Source organism: Rutidosis leptorrhynchoides, chromosome 1 (assembly GCF_046630445.1).
Source record: "Rutidosis leptorrhynchoides isolate AG116_Rl617_1_P2 chromosome 1, CSIRO_AGI_Rlap_v1, whole genome shotgun sequence".
In the NCBI taxonomy this organism is placed as follows: Eukaryota; Viridiplantae; Streptophyta; class Magnoliopsida; order Asterales; family Asteraceae; genus Rutidosis; species Rutidosis leptorrhynchoides.
Window position 1 is genome coordinate 12418728 of NC_092333.1, and position 20008 is coordinate 12438735.

The window sequence follows — 20008 nt, forward strand, 5'->3', positions numbered from 1 at the left end:
CATTAAACGTATTTGTCTCAATATATGCTTAATATATTCATCTACGGAATTAGAAGATAATACCAACAATTGGATTAGTAGATATTTCAACAATTATAAATCCCGTAAGATAATATATTGAGAGGTTCACCTTGATTTAAGAAATCTTTCCTTTTTAACTGTATTTGATATATAAATAACTTGCAACGTGTATAGAAAAAGTATTTATATATATTGTATATATATATATATATATATATATATATTATGGTTCGAAATTATTTTTGTAAACAATAGTAACACCCATTTATTGTTCCGTTTGATAAATAAATATTATATACAAATTTATATTTTTCTAAACGCAAAAATATATATTTTACAATGTGATAATGCATATAATTGAATTAGATATAAAACGTTTCGATATTATTAAATATATTTTAATAAACAACGAGGAGTTGATTTATAGAAGCAAATTACTCAAATGTATAAGTTATACTTTGAGTAATATAGTTTATTGATAATTTAAGATTATATTTTGATAAAGGTACATTACACGAAACGTAAAGTACCAGTTTTCTACGAAAATGCATTCGAGAAACTGGAACTGAGACATTAGTCGAGCGTAAACGTACGAGTCATCGGACCAAAAATTAAAAGTCAACTATGCACGTGAATATAATATAATATATAATTAATTAATATAAATTATATATATTATAAATATATTATAAAAATATGTCGACAAACAAAACAACAAAAAATTGTGAGCTGGATTTTGGGGCCATGCGATCGCATGAGAAATAGGCATAAAACCCATGCTATCGCATGGCAGTCAGGATTCAGAAACATTCTATAAATTGGCCAGTTTGCTCGACACTCTCACACACTTCCACATTTCTTTTTCTTTTCTCTGTAACTTATAATTTATATTATTATTATTATTATTATTATTATTATTATTATTATTATTATTAAGATTATTAATATTAATCTTATTATTATTTGTATTATATTATTATTTGTATTATATTATTATTAGTATTATACATAAAATACTACGACGAGATTATGGGCAAGTCATTTCAAACTGGTTTTTTCGAGCGGGATAGAGCTAAGGAAACTATGGGTTATAACTATGGAGGTTATGGGTAATGCTCGTGGGTATTGTTCGCAAGTCAAACCTAGTGTTTATCATCTCCGTTGCGTCTACGTACTTTACTATAATATTGAATCACAATATTGATACGTGAGCATTCATATCTTATCTTTTATATATTAATAGTGTATCCATGTCTAGTGCTCGAGTATATATGTTTATGCATGCTTGTATGCTTTAATTTTGTCGTTAGATAGTTTATGATGAATCACGAATTTGATACATATGTTATTGATATAAGTTATATGATATGCATGTCGTTGGAAAGCTATCGAAAAATTAATAACTTTTCATTTAGAAATCGCGTGATTTCGATGAACGGATTAAAAGATATGGTCAACTGAATTATTTTTGCCGTTAATTGAAATTATGTTTGACACTGTAAATTAATATTTAAACAACTTGTTTATAAGATTGATAAATTAGATTTTCAAATATTACTAATCGAGTAAATGAATTTATATATAAGGCACGTCTCGTCTTGTTGAACAATTGTCAACGTTGACTGTCTTATCATGTTTTAAAGCTTTATAAATACTAAATCTGGTTTTACAAGTATTGGAAAACTATATGAAATGTTAAAATATATTCAATTGCCATGATCATTCAAATACAATGTAACTCTTGAAATAAATAATGTTTTGAATTTGATAAACTATAAATTCGTTCAATTATCAAGAGTTATACTATGTTAATAAACATGTATAGATTTAAAGATCATATTGGGTCAGGTTGACTTTTGAGATGACTTTTATTAACTTTTGCATGTCGGTCTCGAGCATTAGGATTGTGATACACTATGACCAAACCTAACTTATTAGACATGTATTGACCAACATATGTTCTCTAGGTTGAGATCTACGATTAATTTGCATTTCGAGTTTCGGTCACATTTCGATGAATGACTTTATGTGCTGCTAAGGTGAGTTTCATATGCTCCCTTTTTAATTGCTTTTGCAATCTATATTTTTGGTCTGAGAATACATGCACTTTATTTTAAACGCAATGGACACAAGTACATACTAAATTCTACACCGAGTTTGAACCAAAAATCTCTTAGCTTTGGTAACTAGTAACTGCCGGTTATAAGAACTGGTGGGCGCGAGTAGTTATATATGGATCCATAGGGCTTGATATCCCCGTCCGAGCTAGAGCACTAGCCTTTTAACGGACGTATGCTATTTGAGAAGCGTACACGTTGGTTTGCGTGTATTATGAAGATGATTATACAAAGGGTATAAAATATATATACGTTAAGTTTAGTTACCAGGGTGCTCAATTTCGTAGAATCTTTTGATAAACGTTTCGGATGAAATAACTGAAATCTTGTAATCCACCTTTATATACAGATTATGCGCAACAATAAAACTATGAACTCACCAACCTTTGTGTTGACACTTTTAAGCATGTTTATTCTCAGGTTTCTAGAAGTCTTCAGCTGTTTGCTTATATGTGATACAAGCTATGTGCACGGAGTCATACATGCTTTATTCGAGAAAACGTTGCATTCACAAAATCATCACCATGTATCTTATTTCGACTGCATTATCAACGGATGTAGTATTGTAAACTATTAATTACGGTGATTGTCTATATGTGGAAATCATCAAACGTCAAAAACCTTGGAATTTAATATTCAATTATGGTGTGCCTTTTCAAAAGAATGCAATGTTTACAAAACGTATCATATAGAGGTCAAAACCTCACTATGAAATCAATGAATGATGTATTCGTCCAAGTGGTTTTGGAAGGATCATCACATCTTTCTACAGGAATGTTTGGAAATTATTAATATATCAATTGAAAGTATGTTTCTACTGTTCTCCGGCTTTTTGTATTCGAAAAGGGTGTTTATGTCATATAACACCACAAAAGTTTTGTCATTATACACCAACCTGAGGTCACTTCTCCACAACTACCTACTTGTCGATCCTTCTGGCGATTTTTCCTAACCTTCTTCATCAAACATTGAAGGTTTGTTTTTGGATGCGTCTAGGGGTGTTCATCGGTTCGGTTTTCGGTTTGTTCGGTTTATTCAGTTCGGTGTATTCGGTTTTGAAATTTTTTTAGGCAAAACCGAAAACCGAATCGAAAACCGAATTCAAAGTTAAAACCGAACCAAACCGAAAACCGAATTCAAATTCGAATTCGGTTCGGTTTTCGATTAAAACCGAATATTATGAAAAAACTGAGAACATTGGTAGTTTAATTGTGGCGTTACTGATGTCTTAGTTATTTATATCCTAAAACAATGACGTATTATTAAATTATCAAGAATTCGATGATTTATTAATATTTATAGCTTAATTATGACGTTTACTGCTTCTGTTATTAAGAAGAAGAACATAATAATTTAAGTAACATAATTATAATGTGAGCTACCAAATCTTCATATGGGTGAGAATATATTTTATTGATTGAATCCCAAATTATAATGACACTAAAACATAAATATACAAATTAAATATATAAAAATTTTGAATTCGGTTTTGAAATCGGTTTTCGGTTAAACCGAATTCAGAATTTTCAAAACCGAAAACCGAACCGAAAACCGAATTCAAATTCGGTTTCGGTTTGACTCGATCCGAAAACCGTTTATCAAATTCGGTTTGGTTTTTTCCGGTTTGATTTCGGTTTGGTTTTCGGGTTCCACGGTTTCAAACCAAATACTGACCACCCCTAGATGCGTCGTTGATTCCTTTTTGCTCTCTTATTAGAGTTTTGTTATTTTTCTTCACCGATGGCTGTTCCGTTGGATTTTTTGTACGGTGGAATTTCCTTAGGGCTTCATCTTTATGAGATACCGCTCTATTGTTGCTGATGGTTGTGCTTTCTATGTAAACAGTTTTGTTTTTGGTTTTTTCTTATTTTATTTTTTATTTTTTTGTAATTGTAAGCTTAAGTTGTTTACACTTTTTTATTTTATTTTATGAAATGGCTGTAGGTAGGAAAATTTGGGGCAAATAGTGATTTTCTGATGCATGATAGGTGCTCGATGAAATGCCTTAAACGAAAAAGTGGTATTATTCCTGATATAATTCGAATTTTTCATGACATATTGTTGAAAAGTAATAGTTAATACCAACGATTACTGCGTTTAATATTACCTGTATGAAGCGTGAAACATGGTTGAATATTTTTGAGGATTTTGTTGGATGTTTTTGCTGAATTAAATTCATCTAGCTACATGTAAAGATTAACGACACTAAAGATGGATGAACCCGTGATCTGAATATATTTTGATTAATTTTGGTTGCAGCAATTTTGTATCGGGTACAGAACGGCGATCGAAAAACGGAGACGGAAAAAAGAAACGGAAACAGAGATAAACGATTTGTAGGCAGGTGAGACCGTTTTTAAATCTTCTATATCAATCGTTAATAGGGGTGTTCAAAACCGGATATCCGAAAATTCGGATATCCGAATTTCGGATATCTGAAAATTCGGATAGTGGATTTGGCCATCCGATATCCGAAATTTCGGATATCGGAAATTCGGATATCCGAAATTTCGGATTCGGATACCGGATTATCCGAAAATCCGAACGATATACAAATATTGCAAAATTAAAATTGCAAAAGAATAGGAGTAATTGCAAAATAATACCTAGTAAGTATAATACAGAAACATATGTCATGTTCTAAGTATAGCAATTTAAAAGAGGTTGAATCCTGAATATATATATATATATATATATATATATATATATATATATATATATATATATATATATATATATATATATATATATGTTATGTTCTAAGACTAAAATGACAAATTAATTATTTAATTATGAATATAAATAGATAAATAAATATAAATATTAACATACAAAATGAAGGTTACATATCTCCAGATCTCTCTTGACAAACTGAATCCAAACAACAAATTTAAGTAAAAGGAATCTAAGATCGCTACCTGGTAACACAAAAAGCCTAACGATCGTTGATTTCAGTCGATTGATTGGAGAAATCAGAGATGAAGAATGAATATGATATGAAGGGATGAAGATGAGTCGATTGATCGGCGCAGTGTGTTTAAAATTCAGGGTTTTAACTTTTTGATAATTAGAAATTCATTGTACCACAAAGTTTGATAACTAGAAGACGAATCGATTGCATTTTTGGATATCCAGATAAATTCGTTGCATTTTGTTTTGAATAGTTGTACCACAAAGACAAAAAGAGACAGCTAACTTTGTGGTGTTACAACTAAATTAGTTACATGCTTACGAGTTACGGCCCATTATTACTTTATTCACTTACAGCCCATTTATAATGTAAATAGAGTATATTTAATTTCGGATATCCGAATATCCGAAAATTTTTAAAATGTCATCCGAAACCCGAATCCGAAAAATCGGATATCCGATTTCCGGATATCCGAAAATCCGGATATCCGATTTTTCGGATATTTTCGGATCGGGTTTTCGGATATTTCGGATTACGGGTTCGGATTCGGATATTATGAACACCCCTAATCGTTAATAAGGTCTGATTATTTAAATGCGATTTGTGCGTGAGGTTGTATTATTGTTATTTGTCAGTATGTTATTTTGATCATGTTAATATTTTTTACGAGGATTTTAACGTTTTTACATTTCTAGCAGATAGGTACCGAATTGTGTAATAGTTTTGTTTGATGATATCATTTAATCTACCACAAAATTTTGGTTGGTTTTATCAATCGTTAATAAGGTCTGATTATTTATATGCGATTTATGTGAAAACATCCTTAAGATATAGTTGATGTGATAATTTGCTAGCTTCCTATATTTCACTATGTTTATATTTCACCATGTTTGTTCAAGTTTATTGAAATCTATGCGTATAAATGTTTGTTAAAACACGTTTTTAGCCTTCGTCTGATATTAATAACTTGGAATTTGGAATCTGAGTTCTTCAATCAGTTTTGTGATTTCTACCCGGAAGGTACTTTCGAGTCTTTGAGGTTACAAATACAATTTCTAAAAGTACACATAGAGCAATTTTCACATTCTAAAAATTATTTCATTCATTGCAGAAAACTGAGATTATGACTTTCTTAGATGGGGTTGTATGTCTATACTATAATTTATGACCTACTTAATTTGAACATTCCCTTCATATACAAGTGCAAGTTGAACCGTTTAAATTGAGCATTTTCTCATATTCAAGTCTGTAAGTTGTATGTATATATTGTGACAGACATCCATCATATGCTATTATGTTTTCAAACACTTAGTTTATCTCTATATTTATGCTTTTATTATGATCCATTCATCCAATATATATTGAAGGGTCAGTTGTGTAGAGCTGTAGGTGGAATGGGTCAGGCTCTGGCTCAGATTATGGGTCTGCGTCAGGTTTGGGCCCGCATCAATGTCTAAATCAGAGATTGTTGCTTGGTTGTTGGGTGTGCGACACCTCCATTGGTAGTCTTTATTTTCTTTTGATAATTTATGTCGATTTGAATTATTAATTTGATTTGATTGTTTGACTATAATAGTCAAACTACCAAAGTCATACCTTGCTTATTGAATGTGGATTCTAGATCATTTGGGCATTTAGAGTTATTAAATTTGCTTTACGATGTTTCAAAAATATTTATGTTTTAGTTACATATAGGATAGATTATAAAATTAGGATATTGTGCATATACTAAATTGTGGCATTGCTGTTATAAGTTTGGTGGTAATGGTTGCAGGAAACACACTCAAGCAATTAAGAACTATCAGTAATTTACGACATGGTAACAAGACAGCACTCCAACAATGAAGAGAAGCTCCAACTTACCCGTTGCAATGCTTGGTCAACATTTGCGTACTGTATCGTGACTGCTTATGGTATCCAGTTGTTTATATGATTTTTATAATACACTACATTATTATTATTATTATTATTATTATTATTATTATTATTATTATTATTATTACATTCGAGTGAATTTTGGTTACTGTAGACAAAGGGTAGTTTGATCTTTTTATAATAACCGATATTTTCCTCCATCTTACACTCATCACTTGCTGTGGAACCTATTATTATTATTATTATTATTATTATTATTATTAATATTATTATTATTACATTCGAGTGAATTTTGGTTACTGTAGACAAAGGGTAGTTTGATTTTTTATAATAACCGATATTTTCCTCCATATTACACTATCACTTGCTGTGGAACCTATTATTATTATTATTATTATTATTAATATTATATTATTATTATTACATTTGAGTGAATTTTGATTACTGTAGACAAAGAATTTTGGTTACTGTAGACAAAGGGTAGTTTTATCTTTTTACAATCAACGATATTTTCCTCCATCTTACACCCCATCACTTGCTCTGGAACCTTCTACCCTCTTTTAAGCTTGCACCACTAATTTGATTTCCATAACTCACAATCACAACCTCAACTCCCCATCTCCAATCACCACCAGACACGCCGTCGCCCTTCAGAACCAACTCACGCACCACCGCCACAGCTACCCCAACAGCCACCCCCAGCGCCGCCGTTACTCGCACCACTGCTGGATCCTTATTCAACGACTCACCACCAACTTCGACGAACGGTAAGCATGTGAATAGTTAGCAGGAAGCCCACAACCACCAAGGCCGCTACATCCCGATGCCGTCGATACCGTCGATGTTACCAGCGTCATAGCCGCTGCCATCGTGTACTTCTTCGTCACCGACACTACTGTTACCGTCTCTGCCTCCATCCCCACATCCGCTTATGCTACAGGTACGGTTGCCGCTTCTTCCGTTTCATATATTGATGAATTTATTTCCATTTTAAGATTTGTTTTAATCTGTTTATATATTATATATATATTTATTGATTGTAATTGAAAAAAAATGTGGTTTTTATATTATAACATTGGTAACTGCAATTAGTATTTTATTAATTGGTATTTAGGGACATGATGTTATTGTTTTGTGTTACAATGTTAACATATAAATTGTCATTTCTCATTGACTAGCTTTCTGTTTTATAGTAAAGGCATTTCATTTTTTCAGTTGTTAATTGCTTTTGTTTGCTATTAGAATAACAAACTAATAATATCAATTTAACGGATTACATTGGTTGTATACGTATCTGAAGTATTAAAGTTAAAACGGGTATTTAATTTTCTATACCCAACTTAACATGCTCTACATATCGAATTAGTAATTAGTAAATAACCAATCCACAACACCCTATGCATAAACTCATCGCATGAAGTTATAGATGATAAGATGGATTTAAAGTGGGGTATCTGGAGTAGCAGATGAAAGGAATTACAGAAGTTAGTAGATATAAATATAATGCCTTCAAAAGAAGCGGTTAAGGGTTGAGATCCATTTGAGATTGCTTATTTTCTCTCAATTTGTAAGAATAGGAAAATCAGTTTTAACCTAAATTTTGTGGATGATAATTTCAGCACTGAATACGTTGACGACCGTGAGGATAATGGAAATGATTTGATACAGGAAGGAGATGGCATTAAGAAGGAAAAGGTACAAACTACTTAAGTCTCTCCTTGGTATGACCATTTGACTTTGTTAAGTCAAACTTCCATTTTTGGTTATTTATGATCGTTTTGGGTTAGCTTTGATGATAAGTATAGTTTTTGTATGGCTATCATAATGTTGATGATGGTGATAATGTGATATGATTCATGGGTCATGCTACATTGATATTGGCCTATTGGGTGCATGGTATTAGTATGCGAACATAGTTTGGCTTTTTATAGTGAAACTATTGACTTTGGGTCCATTGAATTTGAGTATATTTAGTTGATGATTATAATGAGGTTTGGTGTTTATGGTTGCCAGGCAGAACCAAATTCTTATTTTGGGTCGAAATGTGAAGTACATTAGGATCATTATCTATTTTGTGTATTGACACACATTTGATGTAAAATTTGGTAAAACAACCAATAATCACCAAATACAAGAACTGAAAACAAATCAATCTTCAAATCTGAACAGATTACAACTAAATCGAACTGAACTATCAACCACACACTTGTAATATCAAAGTGTGCAGGAAAACTAACAAATGAACCACAAGATGTGAATCAACTAACTAATCACTCTATCAAGAAGAGGAAAATAAAGACTGGAGAGATGTAAACTTTTTGAGAGAAAATGCACAGTAATCATCTGAATCTATCAACCCTAAAAGTATTAGGGTTATATAGCATGCTTGGAATAAACCGTCATATGAAATGTGTAGGCTGGACTTGTGAAGCTTTAAGCCCAATAAATTAAATAGTAGCCCAAGAAGTCTTCAATAAATTAAGTAGCAGTCCAGCAGTCCAAGAAGACTTCAAATCCTTTTATCTACAACAGCCCATCAAAGCATTAAGTCCATCTGCTACTGCAACCTTCTAATTGCAGCAATACACCCTTTAATAACCTACAATTTCCTAGAACAAACCGCAAGTAAGAATGAATAAATAAAAGATGTTTCAAATATAAGTTTGTTGAACATATCATTTTGAACATTCCCCTTCAAACTTACTTTTGAAACAAGTTAAGCATACCCAATTTGTGACGCCCCGTACAAAACCATCGTGTACGGTTCATCAACAACAGGATCATTACAAGGTAAAACACTACATGCTGTTTGAAAACCAGTTTACATTCATAAAAAGATAACATTTTACAAAAGATAACGTGCTTCCTATGAATAGAAGCGTTAACATAAGTATGTGATCCAAAGGTCATTACAAAGCCTTTGTTTGAAAATAACATAAGTTACGAATGCAAAATAAAAGTTTCATGATTGAGACATCTCTAAGTAATGCAGCGGAAATCTAACACAGCAGGTCCATAACAGCAAGTCTATAACACCAAGAAAGCAAGTCTAACAGCGGAAGTAACAACGTCTAAGCACCTGAGAAATACACGCTTAAAAAGTCAACACGAATGTTGGTGAGCTATAGTTTGTTTGTAATCAGTAATGTAATGTAGACTACGAGATTTCAGTGCTTCAAACAGCGTTTCAAGACAGTATGATAAAGTATATGCTTAACCGTGGGCACCCGGTAACTAACTTAACGTAATAGTAATACCCCCTAAAAGTACACATGGCGAGTGCGTATGTCCTCGAAGTATCAAACACCCGTTAAATGCTAGCGCGACTAGCCCGAGTGGGGATGTCAAACCCTATGGATCAATATCTAATATTCGCGTTCACCGGTTCAAACCAATGATTAAACGTTACCGTGCTAAAGGGAATGTTTATGCCGTTATATAACCCACACATATGTAAAGTTTAAGTACTCGTGTAAAGTAAGTAAAACATAAAAAGCGCATGTATTCTCAGTCCCAAAAATAGTATGAGTAAAAAGGGAAGCTATAACTCACAGTGAATAAGTAGAAAAAGTCGATATGAAAAGTATGGAAGTAGTAAGTCGGTCCAAAAGGTCGTCAATGTGACGACCCGGTAATTTCCGACCAAATTTAAACTTGATCTTTATATGATTTCGACACGATAAGCAAAGAACTGTAATGTTGAGTCTAAAAAATTTTGAACTGTTTCTTATATGCATTTGACCTTTGACTATTCCCGACGATTCACAAACAGTTGTTTGTAAATAGATATGTATATATAAATGTAAGTATAAATAATATATTGAAATTTAAAAATTTAATCTTTAGAATTGAATATATAAAATAAGATACAAAGTAATTAAGTGTAATTTAAAATGAATCTATATATAAATATATAAGATTTTTATATTTCTATATTGTAATAAATTATATATATATATATATATATATATATATATATATATATATATATATATATATATATATATATACAAGTTAAAATATATATGTTATAATATTATTACTTTCATTCTTAAAATAAATATTAATATCATGATTAATAATATTAGGATACAAATATAATATTGATTGTTATATTATTATTTTGTTATTAATATTATCATATTATCATATTATTATCATTATCCTTGATGATTATTATTATTGTCTTTACCATCAATATTATTACTATGATTGATATCATTATTAACATATTATCACTAAAAATTGTTATCATGGTTGTAGATATTATTATTATTATAATTAATAACAGTATTATAATTTTTATCATTATTAATGATATTGTAATATTATTAGTATTAATGTAATTATAGTTATTAATTATTAATAATATGGAAAGTATTATTATTATTAAGATATTATTATTAATATATCTATATCTTTAATCAACATATCAAACAAATATTATAGAATCAATTTTATATCAACATCAGCCTTTATGAAGTTTGTTCCTGTCTCTGATTGTGTGAATATATCGAATTCAATTCAGTATACAAACAAATTTCATTTGAAGTCATTTTTCACTTTTGATATTTTTGTTCTTTCTTCCTTGGTTTGATTCTACCTGTCTACACCCAATTATTAAATAACAAATCGATCATTCATAAAATCATTCAACAACTGTTATCATTATTGTGTTCAAATTCTATTTTTCTCAACACCCATATCTTCATGTCCACTGTAAACCACCCAACGAACCATCTTCAATTCTGTGATTCTAGTTCAAACCAAGAACCCATTTCGTTTACTTGTGAAACCTAAACCAAACCAACCATGATCATCACACCCTCACTGCCATTCTATCTCTAGTTTCTCTCTCTTTCCTGGTTATGACCGAAACAACCATGGAAATAATCACTACCATGAAAACCACAACCAGTGAACACCTTTATCTCCTGTTGTTTGATTTCTTTTTCGAACGAACACCTCAAAATCCAGAAGACTAGAAACCTTCGTTAGTTTTTATTGCTCAAATTTGCCTTTCTTTAATCATTATATAATATATAATGCTACTTTCTTTTTTGACCAACAGCTATAAAACCAAACCCACTACTTAAAGTGCTTGGTTGTTGGTAGGGTCAAGTGTTAATCAAATTGTATATAAAAAGGGGTTTTTTTTCATCCGAGTATAATAATCGTGATATTTATATGCCTAATGATATTCATGTATGATCATGATGATGCATGATGATTGAACATTGATAAAGAAATCGTGATACACTACCACTGCCTCCTCCTGCATCCTGTTTTGATTTCTATATTCTTTAAACCTTGAGCCGTTAACTTAATTAGTCATTGGGCCGAATTATTATGGACTTTCTATGTTGGGCCGTATATTTAATTTCCTATTGGGCCGATGATTCCAGCTGGGCCAAAAATGTTTTGTTGTTGCCTTCTGTTTAAGATTAAAACGTAAATGATGAGGATGAGAAGTGAGGATGAATATCATGATGATGATAAATATGATGCCGTTTATGAAAATGATTATGATTATAATTATGTTATGATGATGGTGGTAACAAATAAGTGATCGATGATTATGATCGTGAAAAGGGAGGATCACGATTTTATGTTGAGATTGAAGATGACGATGAATGATCCAGTTATAAATTTGATGATGATAATTGATTGATGGGGTAAGTTAATGATATGGAATAAACAATGATGATGATATTTTATGTTAATGTTATGATCATGATTAAGCTAGGAGATAATTAAATCAAGTTGGTAAAAATATTATTGGGTTTTAAGACAGCCGCAATTATAGGATAAATGAATTAAATATGCTAATTAAAATAGAACGTATTGAGCAGCTTGATGGTTGTTAGTGTTTGTGTTGAGCGGGTGGTTGCAGGTTCAAGCCCTGACTGTGGCATTTATTTTTAGAAAAAGAAGGAGAAGATAGAAACAAGTTAATACGGGTTAAAATAAATCTTAAGTGGGAACTAAATCAGAAAAACTGAGACAGAGGAATGGTTTAGGTTGTTATCGGATTAGCGGGACGTCGCGGGTTCAAACCCGGATCTGGGCAATTTTTAAGGGCTACTTCTTTGAGGTAGCTATTTTTAACTCTTATTATTATAATTATAATTAATATTATTATTATTACTACTACTAAATAATGTTATTATTATGATAATTGTTATCAATTCCTAACATTTTGAAGTATGATTATTATTATTATTATCATTAATCTAATTATTAGTATTATCATTAATATTATTGTTATAAGTATTATTATTAATACTATCATTTTTATTATAAATATGATTGTCATTATTAGTATTATTATTATTTTTATCATTATTATCATTAGTAAGTAAAATTATAATTATTATCAGTAATATTATTATTTTTATCTTTATTACTAAAGGTAATTTTTATTAATTATCATTTTTATTAAAATTAGTATTATTAATGAAATTGACATTTTTTTTTATTAAACTATCATTTATATTATTAAAATTTTCGTTTTTATTATTATTAGAACTATCATAATTTTTATCGTAATTAGTATTATTTTTATCATTATTATTAGTATTATTAACATATTAAATAAAGATTTTCTATATAAAAAATATATTTATGACATAATACATAACTATAATAATATTGTTGTAGTAAATATTAACTATTCATTTAAAGTATATAAAATAAATATTTAATTAAAATTATTAACATATAAATTAATAAAATAACAATTAATAATAAGATATATATAAATTTGTGCGATTACAATTATATGTGTTAATATATATATATACATGATATAGGTTCGTGAATCCGAGGTCAACGCTGCATTGTTCAGTATCGTCGTATGAATATTTTTACTACAAAATATCGTATTGTGAGTTTCATTTGCTCCCTTTTTAAATGCTTTTGCAATATATATTTTTGGGACTGAGAATACATGCGCTGCTTTTATAACTGTTTTACGAAATAGACACAAGTAATCGAAACTACATTATATGGTTGAATGATCGAAGCCGAATATGCCCCTTTTAGCTTGGTAGCCTAAGAATTAGGGAAATGACCCCCTAATTGACGCGAATCCTAAAGATAGATCTATTGGGCCCAACAAGCCCCATTCTGGAATTTGGAATGCTTTAGTACTTCGATTTTATTATGTCTGATGGATGTCCCGGAATGATGGGGATATTCTATATGCATCTTGTTAATGTCGGTTACCAGGTGTTCAATCCATATGAATGATTATTTTTGTCTCTATGCATGGGACGTATATTTATTGAGAAATGAAAATCTTGTGGTCTATTAAAATGATGAAATGATTAATTATGATAAACTAATGAACTCACCAACCTTTTGGTTGAAACTTTAAAGCATGTTTATTCTCAGGTATGAAAGGAACCTTCCGCTGTGCATTTGCTCATTTTAAAGATATTACTTGGAGTCGTTCAAGGCATATAGACGTCAGTTCATCGCGATGGTACCATATGTTATTGTGTTCGTTCAGGAAGATTTTTGGACGGGGTATGACAGTCAACCTAAGTCAAAGGTCACTAGGTCAGTATATTGTTCCCAAAGGTTTAAAGGTGCATAAATTAAGTTTAAGTGTCATCATCATCATCATTCATCATCATAAAAGCTAAGTAAATTTGACAAGAATAGAGATCGAAACAATAGGCTGACTTCGGTCAGCTGCTACGACCTCTATACAAAACGAAAAGACGCGTAGTCACTGGCTATGGCTCCGTATATGAGTCCTCTAACCGCTGACCAATTTTCAGAACCTAACTCGTCTTCGTTTGACCGTGGCGACGGTTTAAGTGCGAGTAGGTCATAAATTTCAGCACAACGTTACAAAGGCGTAGTGACTTTCGGAGGGCTATGAATCCTAAACCGTATATCGGATTAAGACGAGGCCTAAACGAAAAGTCATCTAATCGAAACGAAATAACTGAAAATCAATTTTACAGAAGTCCAGGAATCTGATCAGATCCCAAAAAACAGTAAACAAGTGCTCCGGTGGGGTTCTTGGTTCTTGATGCTCATCACAGTTCTCATCCTTGATGCTTGTAAGCTTCAAGTGTACAATTCTTTGATGGGTTAGCATTACCTTGATCAAGATTCAACCATCAACACACAATATGTTGAGACCAAGTAAGAACACAACTCATTTAAGAGTCTTAGATGGATGATGAACCAAGGTTACATCACATCCTTACTCTTAAAACAAATACAAGTTCTATTTACAACTAAAGCTACAAACTTTACTTCAATCAAACAAATATGAACACAATCTTAATCAAATGAAGTGATGGAACCCTAAGCTAGAGAGCTTGGATCCTTTTCACACAAGTTATAAGATTACAAAGCTAGAAAGCTTGAATCTTTGGTGCTCTTGAAGACCTTGAAGCATAAAGCTTAGATCTTCAAGATACATGAAGACCACTGATGTTTTGCGAGGTGTATATAAAATAGCTTAAATTTTACAAGGAAATACTATTAAATACGATACAATTTTACACAAGATATTTATTTATTTATTGAATGGATATACTTAAACCTTGCTACAACACTTATAGGCAGTGTACCTAATCGTACAGTAATGTAGTTTTTAGTAAGTCCGGTTCGGTCCACAGGGAATCTTTTAAACAAAGCTTAACGCTATATTAGTTTTATTTTATAAAAATACAAATATATATATAAGTAATATTATTATTATAAAGGGGGGTTTTTACCGTTTAATGACCGGTTTGTCGATTTTAAAAACTTTAGTTGCAGTTAAAACAAAATGTAAAATATTAAATAAATAAAAGACTTAATTTAAAGCGTAAAGTAAATAACGATAATGAAATTGCGATAAATAAAAGTGCGATAAAATAAACTTGCGATAATTAAAAAGTACGATAATTAAAAGTGCAATTAAATACAATAACAATAAATAAAAGTGCGATAATTAGAAGTGCAATTAAATATAAAATAAAGGAAATTAAATATGAAATAAAATAATTATGTTTATTTAAACTTCCGTAATCATGATGTTTGACGTGTTGATTTTAGTTTTATGCCCATGGGTTAATTGTCCTTTGTCCTAGATTATTTAATATGTCCGTCTGGTTTTTGTCCATAACAGTCCATCAGTCATAAATATAAAGTGCGAGTGTCCTCGTCAAATTATCCTTATACTCGAAGTCAAATATTCCAACTAATTGGGGACTTAAACTGTAACAAGATTTTAATACTTTGTTTAATAATTACACCAGGATGTCGCCTGAGTGTAACCCAAGGTTTTAATACTTTGTTAACAATTATGCCGAGTGTCCTTGTACATAATTTCACCCCTGTTTTAATAATTCTAGTGGCTATTAATCCATTCCCGTGTCCGGTTAAATGAACGATTATTCGTACATATAAATACCCCGCCCATCGTGTCCGATTGAGTGTATATGGTTATTTATAGGGACGTCCAATTGTAAATCTTTATATTAAAATTAACAAACTATCATTTAGTTAAACAAATATAAAGCCCATTAATAGCCCATAGTCTAATTTTCACAAGTGTCGTTCTTTTGTCCAAACTCCAATTATGGTACAAAGTTCAATTACCCAATTTTAATATTTTTAGCCCAATATCATGATTACTTCGGATTAAATAAGCATAATAATACGAGACATTAATGTAAAAAGGTTGAACATAACTTACAATGATTAAAAATAACGTAGCGTTACACGGACAGAATTTCGACTTACACCCTTACAACATTTGCTAACATACCCTTATTATTAGAATTAAAATTAAAATTAAAATTAAAATATAAATTATAACTATAAATATTACGTATAGATATAGAGAGAGATTGATTTATTTGATATTTTTGCGATCAAACTGCGTTTGTTTTTTATAGGGATTTGAGTCCAGGTGAGCTCCGCGAGTCGCGGCCTTTTCCCTCTTTGAACTCCGCAAGTCGCGGAGTTCGATTTTACAGCTCACACCATTTTGGAGCCTTTCTTGCCGACGGATTATTATATAAATATAATATATATATATATAATTTATATAATTAATTATATATTATATTATATTTATATACATAGTTAACTTGTAATTTTTAGTCCGTTGCGTCGAGCGTTGAGAGTTGACTCTGGTCCCGGTTCCGGATTTTCGAACGTCTTTGCGAATAATTTAATATCTTGTACTTTGCGTTTTGAATCTTGTACTCTTGTAATTTCGAGACGTTTCTTATCAATAATTGGAACCTCTTTGATTGTATTTTGTACTTTTGAGCTTTTTGGTCGTTTGCATCTTCAATTCGTCGAATCTGTCTTTTGTCTTCACCTTTTATTATTTTAAACGAATATTACTTGTAAATAGAACAATTGCAACTAAAAGCTTGTCTTTGGAATAATGCTATGAAATAAATGTTCGTTTTTAGCATTATCAAATATTCCCACACTTGAGCGTTGCTTGTCCTCAAGCAATATAGTCTTGAAATACTAGAATCACTTCTTTATTCTTCACACTTTGTACATCAGTGATTTCTATACGGCGGTATAAACAATGGTAGTAACGATATGGTTTACAGTCCCACATGACTATAAAATTTAGATCCTTTAAGGAAATTGGATCTTTATGAAAACATTTGATCTTTTGAAAATTTTAATCTAGCTTTTACCCTAGATAAGTTTTCCGGAATAACCCTTCACCGGTGTTTGCAAAATATTTTTGTGGGTTTGGTGGGTTTCAGATTTGAAAATTTTAGCTCAAAACTTGCGGTTTTGTGTCACCCACTTGCTAACCTTGTATTAGGAAAGCAACACGTCCAGTATACTTGCTCCGTATATTACCTTTCGATAAACTACTGTCCGGTTGTAAAGGAAAGCGTTGAACAAGCAACTGTTAAGGCAATGTCCCCTGACATGCTTTTAATTATGGTCTATAACGTGTCGGACGCAATTACTATCCTTGGTAGGAGCAATAGTAAAGCTCACCCTTATGATTTTTCGGTCTGGCACAAGGTCCTGTCTTTGACCATGCTATGCAACCACCGTTCTTACGGTTGACACCCGATTTGGTTCAGGTGACCTAATGAATTTCAGGTGAATTCCTAGGATTTTACGTTCAATGGTAATGAACGCATTGAAAATAGGGTTTTCAGAAAACAAATCGGTTTGTAATTTTATCAAAATATTTTCTCGTTCAAGCTCGAGTTTAGATATCATTGAATTCCATGAGTTTGAATTCTCAATCTTTAAGGTCAATCTCAAGGATTGAGTAATATCAGTCTTAAAAGCTGATTTTTAATTTTTAAGGAGATTATCCTTTCTGGGGATCTGATTCATTAGTCTTATCAAACTAATTTGCACGGTGCCCTCCATTGTACGAGATAAATCCTTCTCATGGTTAGGATAAATCTGACCACTTGACGATCCTGTTTTATGCTGAGGTCCGTGGATTTCCTGCTGATTTTAGTGATGACTTTTCTAGATTTTTCTTCAACCTATAGCTGGTCTGGACGACAACTTCTTGACCTAAATCAAGAAGCGCGTTTCTTTTTCGGAAGACTTTATTTCCTTTTAATGATGGAATTGATTCATCGTGTAGATCTATCTCTTCTTTTCTTTCATCGGGTAAAACAGTTTAGTTTAGTCCAAAGCAAAAGTATTTTCAGTTATTTGTTACAGAAATATGTGACATATGTTTAAAATATCTTGGTAAATTTTTCCACACTTGGCTTTTATTTTCCTTTTTATTGTCCTCTATTCCATTTTAAATGAATTTTAACATTTTGGTTTGTTTCTCAATTTATGTCCTTTCCGAGGTAACAATAATTTCGGTGTTAAAACCTAGTTTTATCATTCATAAATATGTATAAACATGATTTTGAGTTCATTTAATTGAAAATTTTGAAAATTTTTACTAGAATTGGGTAGTCAGTATATAAGACTAGGGCCGTTCTTTATTATCAGAGAGCACTAGATTCTAATACAACTACTGCTTTACTAGTATTTTTAATGGTAACCAAGTGTTTAAGATAAATTTTTTTTAAAAATTCGAAAGAATTTAACCCCTTCCCACACTTAAGATCTTGCAATGCCCTCATTTGCAAGAAATCAGTAACAATTTAAATTATTGAGGGTGATTAGCGTAGAAATGATTAAATTTTACCAAAGTTTCCAAACATATTGTTATTTGTGTTGAATGATAAATGGTGCACATCATTTGTTCATTCCGTCTTGTTGTTATTTCACATATATTTTGCATCTTGTCGTCAAAATTAGTTGCTTTTGCTGAACTTAATGCCAGTCTTTGAAAATGCGTTGTTTTTCTCTGTTGTGTACATAAGATAAACTGCAAACATATATACATATTTTTGAAGTTTGGTATATTACCCCACATTCAAAAATTATTAAAATCTAATAATAAAAGTTAGAAAATTATAAAAACTATTAAAATATTAACATAAGTATTAAATGTATCAACATTACAAATAATAAAATAAATAAAACTATGTAGACTAGGGATGATACTGATACCAGTAGGGGTTCCATGCATAACCGTATGTGTTATAGAATGCTTCGGCTGGGTTATACGTAGGATACGGTGGTTGGATCTCTATAGACCAGGGAGGAAATACGGGCGATGGAGTAGGAATATAGTTTCTACCTATTTGTTGGCAATAAGCTATGATTTGGTTTTGATGAACTTGCCAATCTTCAAATGCTCGATGTCTAGCATTTTCGTACTCTTGTGAAGCTATAAACTTTTGCATTTCTGTCATTTCATTTCCCCCTCCCACATTACCTGGCTGTTGGTTTCTCTCAACCTGTGGATGTCTACCATTATATCGTACTGCGGCGTTATTTCGCCTCTTCAAAACCTTCGCACCATGGTATACATTTAAACCTATTGTATCGCGGGGTTCTGGTTCTTCGATTAGTAATCCCCCCCGACTTATATCCACACCGAGATATTCAGCAATCAAAGTAATAAATATACCACCTCCTATTATGCTATGCGGTCTCATCCCCCTAACCATAGCTGATAAATAATAACCCACACAATACGGTATACTTACAGCGC